Genomic DNA, 6,403 nt, shown 5'->3' with positions numbered 1-6,403 from the left:
CCTTACTGATTGCAATTTACCTGTCTCTGTTCCATCCCGAGGCACTGCCATCCTTCTTCTTTTCCTTATTTCCTTGGCCATCTTAATTAGCCAGGGTGATGTAACTCCCATTGAAGCTTATGGAGGTTCATTCAGTCCCAGCACTGGCAGGTAAAAATGGAATGCACCAGGTATTCAAGCTACCAATACTGAGCTGCCCATAAGGAGAGAGATCAGACAGGTAGACATGTTTATTTGCCAAAAGGGGCTTTGCCTGTCCCTTTCTGCAATAAAGCCTACCCGATCACGGATTTTGAAAGTAGAACCTACATTTTAAGTTTGGTATGCAGCTAGAAACTCAAACTTGTATTACTGATCTGTTTAGGATGTGTACTTCACTTCCTATTTCAGAAACACAAGAGGACATGAAAGAAAATCTCCAAAAAGGTAAGAGAACCATGTGATATGTAACAGCATTTCCAAGATTTCACCTAAATCTCTGGTGCAGTGACAGCAGTAAAATTTTGAATTCCTCATGACTAACGTACATAATAATAATTTTCTCCGGAACAGAGGGGACAAATCTATTCAGCAGGATCACAACAGCAATAAAAACCTATTGGGGGATGTGGCCTGGACATGGCAGTATTAGCATGAGTTTCATTTATGCTGCTACTGCTTTCCCAGAAAAATGTCTGGGATACCATTCACTTATTGAACCGCCATACCCAGACAATAGACAGTATAATTTGGACCATAAACAAGGCACAAGAAATTCAGAGCTATACCTTTACCACAGACCCCTTACTAATCAATGTTGACCAGGACAATATGGTGCCAGATTAAGGGACCTCGGGGATGGGACTGGCAGGATGTGGAATGGCTATCTTCTCTACAGGGCACCCACCTGAGATATTCAGTGGTTCTTTGGGAACTTCAAGACCCCTCTGCCTCTAGGGTTTAGTGACCTGCGTGAAGCCATAGTAGGCCATGTATGTTAGGGGAATGCAGGTGAAAGTCAAAGTCCTCTCTCCTTCTCTCTGTCTCTCTGCCCCCTTTTCTTATTGACGACAGGTTATCCTTTCCAGTTATTCCAGCACACCCAGTGGACCTACCTCCTGCTTTCTGAAATGCAACAACAGATTCAACAAATTCACGATAAGGAAGTCCAACTGTTTCTCAACGGTCTCTTTAGTCTCTTCATTGATCCTAAATTATATCTTCCTTCCATCTAGGTTGGTACCTGTGCTGCTTGTCAACACAAGGCGATTTACTTATGGATCCAGTAAGATTCAATGTTTTCTCCCCTCCTTCCGTTTTTTCCAGCCCCTTCCTCCTTCTCCTTTTCCCCACCTCCCTGTTTATCTTTTATTTTTTTTTTATTTGTTTCTATTCTCACATTATGTAAATATTAGCCAAAATGTTTGGAGGACCCTGGACTAAGAAATTTTGATTTTTTTTCTCCTCTATTTACATTTGTTTGAGTCAACTTTCTGCCCCAGGGAAATGGGGCAACCAGTCTGTGATGGATGTGGTTAATCTGTGGTTGTTCTTGACACCAGATTTAAAATCTGTTGATATGTCACAGTTTTAATACTGTAGATGCCCTAATATTCATTAAATTGTTTCAAATTTTGCTCTCTGTTGTGCAACTCATCAGTTTATATTATCTGTTTACTACGTTTTCTGTTATTCCATTTTTCTTCAGTACATGGATAAAAAATGTTATAAATATAAAACTGTCAAGGGTTCTAAACTTTTACCTTCAAAAACTAAAAACATTTGTTTTGGCTTATTAAATCCCCTTAAAGAGCAGAACAAAACAAAAAAATCTTCAATTCAGAGACCTTTAAGAGGTCCTCCTTGCAGCATCTCCATTTTGCCGAAAGATTGGTTGAATGACACTCACAAAGTCCTAACTGTAATGCGCCTGGGCACACAAACCACAACCAACTCCAGATATCCTTGAATCAGGCTTTATTCAGTGTCATAAAGCACAGTAAGTGTTAAGTCCAAATAAGCAAAGTACAAATGGGTAAGGCAAAAACAGGTCAAGAACAATCCGAGGTCAGGGATGGCAGCAGGCAGAATGGTCAGTAACAATCCGAGGTCAGGGCAGGCAGAGTTCAAGCAGAGTCAACTTCAGACCAGGTCACTAAGGAGATGACAAAAGCACTAAAATCCTTTATAAATAAACCCCTAAGTCTCTCCTTTAATTAAACCTTTGTCAAATGTACTCTGACCTGTAAGTGTTCCACAACCTTCGATGCCAGGATGAGGAAATTTCTGCACACGTTTGCATTACCTAGCCATGATGATGATGGCTAAATATCCAGAAAAGGAAGATGCAAAAAGATGTTGACAGCACTGAGGTATCTTATGGATATTCCATTGTATGAGCAGAGGTAAATTCAGCTCCACTTTTTAAAGACCAAGAAACAAAAAACAATATTTAGACTGTTTACAAAGTTGATTATCTGGTCTTAAAAATATGAACAAGCAGTGAGTGACCTTTAAACTAGCTTGATATCCATTAAATTCAACCTCCCACAAGCCAGCAGACTAAAAGGTTCAGGTTATGTGCCAAGTACATTCCAAAAATCTTCATACATTCCATGGAAAAGTCAATATCTAAAGAATTGCAATAAATAATGGCTGTGAAGAAAAATGACACAGCTAGTTTGAAGAAATATTGAGATCTAACTCTAAAGATGAAAATGGTCAGATGTCTGTTCAATATACCCTTTTTACTATTTTTTTTTCTGAAGGGCTATGTTGCGTATCTATAAAACCAAGGGCCAGCCATGAATGGGCAATTCGGTCAGCAGAACTGAGATGGAGTCAAGAAACGGCTGGGTTAGAAGCTGCAGCAAGGTTCCAGAGGGTTAGGTGGAAATCTTAGTAGTCAAAGTAGGGGTTGATCAAGGAGCAGAGCTGAAGTTGCAAACAAGTTAAGTAACAAACAGTAACACAGAGTCAGGATGAGTGATGCAGATTATAGGAGCCTGGAAAGGCTTGACGCAGCCATTGTAAGCAATTATTGTGCATGCACAACCACACATACTCCAAAGGGTACTGGCACTGCTCTGAGACACAGAATTGGACCTGTGAAGGGGAACAAACTTGAATCTGGCTGCACAGGTTGGCATGATCTTCCCAATAAAAAGCTTAGATTTATAGGAACAGAAAAAAAGTGCAGCAAGAGGGTTGTTTGCCCAAAGAGACAGCAATCAGAAATAAAGTACATATTCCTTACTGGCCCTGATCTTATTTCTTTCATCCTATACTATCCTCTACTGTCAGGAGATTTTATTTTTACTGACATTATGGCTGCCCTGTGTATCTTCCAGAGGTAAGTGATTGGCTTATGCATGGCTATGGAGAAGCAAAATACGTTACACATTTTATTTCAAGCATAACTAAAGTGAAAAGACAGAACTTGTTCATCTGCGCAGAATGGGCCTGATGTAATAAAATTCTACAGCAAACCCTAAATGGATTTCTTCTAATTTATTTATTATTTGGCAAATGTGTATAATCCTGAACCAGATCTATTCAAGGTTTGCTAGTTCACCAAACTTTTCCCATCATGGTCGATCTTCTCCAGTCCCTGAAAGCTTTAATCAATTAGGCCAAATGTGGAAGAGTAAGAACATTCCAAATGATCTCAGAAGTGTCTCATACTTCATGTACACAGTTTATTGTCTTAGGTTGGTGAGAATTTTTTTTTATCAGACCTGCCTAAAGCTCCGCTCTACCCTACACCCCACCAAGGCCTTTTATCTTTTTTTCCTTGTAGTCACCAGGTTTTAAATACATTTTAGAATGCATGAGTTAAAGTGGGCCTTGTGCAATAACAGGCTTTAATATCCAGACCCTCTTGGCCAGTAACAATAACCAGGTAAAATATGTGCAAAAAGACACCTGTAAAGCATGAAGAAGAATTTTAAACCCATCTTTTCCCCATTTTCAACATCATCAGACACATTTTATTTTCAGGCACAATTCAATTCAAGAAGATTCGTTGGGAATATTGAGCAGTCAAAATCTCCATTAACTACAGTCCAATGCAGAAGTGTCTTCTCTTGGGGTTTTAGCTGCTTTGTATTCCCTAGGAGGCTGCATACACACGTGTAATTTTGGTGTTGGAAAGGATCTTTCACAATCCTTTCCAATGACTAAGGGAGGGGGAGAAGGATAGACCAGCACCCCGCTGCACGCTTTCCCCCTTCCCTTGCATTTAGACTGTTCATCGTCCATCCTCCGTGGATCCGCCAGGACGGTCGTTCAGACGATGGGCCACAGGCGCTGTTCACATGCCAGATTCTCTGATATCGGCCCTGAGACGATTATCGAGTGAGAACCATTGGACGTGTGTACATAGCTTCAGTATGATGTCATTATCACCTTGGAGCTAAAGAGACAGGGGTAAAGAAAATATAGATTCTAACTTTTTACAGATGCAGCATTATGTTAAGACAAAGTTTCTAATAAATCAGAACAAAATCTCTGGTTCATAAGAGTAATATAGGTGTGAAACCTCATGGGGTCAACCATTAACACTAGGTGAAAATGTGAAGGAATGAAAAACAAATGCAATAAATGCCATGCAAAAAGAAGGTGTCTGTTCCATGTGTTTATCAGTTGTTCACAATGTAACAGCAACCATCCATTTTGCCCATCATTGGCTGCCCTTTGTCACCAGATATTTGTTACTGTGTTATTGTGTTTCCCAATAAATGATATGACATTTGCCTTATGTCTTCATTAATATTTTTTTTGAACTATCTATGAATAAAACAGATCACATTTTTGGACATAGCACCAGTAAAAGAAAAACCCAGGAAAGCATAAAACACAATGCCCTCCAAGGCGCCTGGAGCTGCCACACAGATTACTGCACCCAATGACTTCCGCAAACCTTGGCCAACATTTTAAGTATTGAAAAGGTGGAGTAAATGCCATCATAAAAGAAATTAAATTGTAGGAAATCACAGTCACTCTGGAGGCATCTGGGACTTTTATTCAAGGCCTTCAAGCAGGAAAGGAGCCTTTCTCTTCAGTCATAAATCTGTAAACACAGATGTAGCAATTTTTGTTACATGCGTCTTTTGCCATAAATTATTCTCTGTTTTTAAAAGTGTCTTTTCCTGGTCTTTGTTATGTGAAGAAAAGAAAAGTCCTGATAATAAATACAAAAGGTCAGGTTGAATTGTGTATATAGCTTTTAGTAAAAATCATATAAAAAGTATAATGGCTACATGTAACATTATCCAATAGCCAATAGCTATGATGGATAAGGTCACATGATGTTGTAGTCACATGCTTGCAATCATGATGTTATTTCAGACTGTTTGAACCCCTGGTACCCAACCTATGGCTTGAGGTGCCTATTGTGGGCCCCTGGAGCACACATTAGACAGAATGTGCATTTCTTACCTAAGTTCCAGTTCCAATATTTGGATGGTTTTGGAGGACCTGACTTCTTACCCTCACTTTGACTAATGCTTCTCCTCTGGTGTATCCCTGGTAGGTGATGCTCCACCCCAGAGTAGTAAAGCATAAAGTTAAAAATATATTACCATCAGGTCTTTTATTTGACTCCTATTGGAGCTAGATCTATGGGCTCAGACAACTTTGAAAATCTGCTGAGCCTTTAGCAAACTCAACCGAAGTTCATTTGCTCATTCATTATCCTCAGCTTAAAATGGACCTTGCAGTAAAATCATCTCCCACTCTCCCCGCAAAATCATCTGCATCTGTGAAAGCTAGAATACATATTTTCTTTACCCCTGTGTCTTTAGCTCCAAGGTGATACTGACATCACATTCACTCTCGTGAGATCCTGGGAAATACAGAGCAGTTAAAACTTCAAGAGAAGACACTTGTGCATTGGACTACAGTTTTTGGAGATTTAAGCAGCTCAATATTCCCCAGGAAAATTCCTGAATTAGATTGTGCCTGAATATAAAATTGGGCCTGATGGGGAAGATTGGGATAAAGTAAGGTTTAAAATATCTCTTATTGCTTTACAGGTTTCATTTTGCACATATTTTACCTGGTTGTTGTTACTGAGTGTCTGCAAAGCACTGTGCCTGCTTTAAAGCATGCATTCCTAAAAAAAATGTAAAGCTGGGTGACTACAAGAAAAAATAGGTAGAAAAAGGCTTTGAAGGGGTGTAAACTAAAGCAGAGCTTTAAGCAGGTCAGATTAAAAAAAAATGTCTCACCAACCTAAGAAAATAAACAGTGAACATAAAGAAAAGCCTCATAATAGCCTTGATGGACAAACAGATCCAAATGGGACACTTCTGAGATCATTCGAAAAGTTCTTACTCTTCTACATTTGGCCTAATATATTAAAGCTTTTAGTGACCGGGGAAGATCGACTATCATGGAAAAAGTTAGGTAATCTAGCAAACTG

The 6,403-nt window shown here is 39.4% G+C and overlaps 2 long non-coding RNA genes across 2 annotated transcripts in view; both read right to left on the bottom strand.

The window, feature by feature from the left end:
- The window catches only part of LOC140328065 (uncharacterized), a 156,119-nt gene that overhangs the window by 88,342 nt on the left and 61,374 nt on the right, over positions 1 to 6,403 (bottom strand). The gene's annotated exons all lie outside the window — the stretch shown is intronic.
- LOC140329970 (uncharacterized) lies at positions 1,940 to 2,748 on the bottom strand. The gene is made up of 2 exons (XR_011920533.1): positions 2,223 to 2,748; positions 1,940 to 2,134 (listed from the first exon to the last, which is right to left on the bottom strand). It is a non-coding gene; the product is annotated as an uncharacterized lncRNA (long non-coding RNA).

The sequence above is a fragment of the Pyxicephalus adspersus genome, chromosome 4, assembly GCF_032062135.1.
Source record: "Pyxicephalus adspersus chromosome 4, UCB_Pads_2.0, whole genome shotgun sequence".
In the NCBI taxonomy this organism is placed as follows: Eukaryota; Metazoa; Chordata; class Amphibia; order Anura; family Pyxicephalidae; genus Pyxicephalus; species Pyxicephalus adspersus.
The sequence above is the reverse complement of the archived record's forward strand: the minus strand, read 5'-3'. Positions and strand labels throughout refer to the sequence as shown.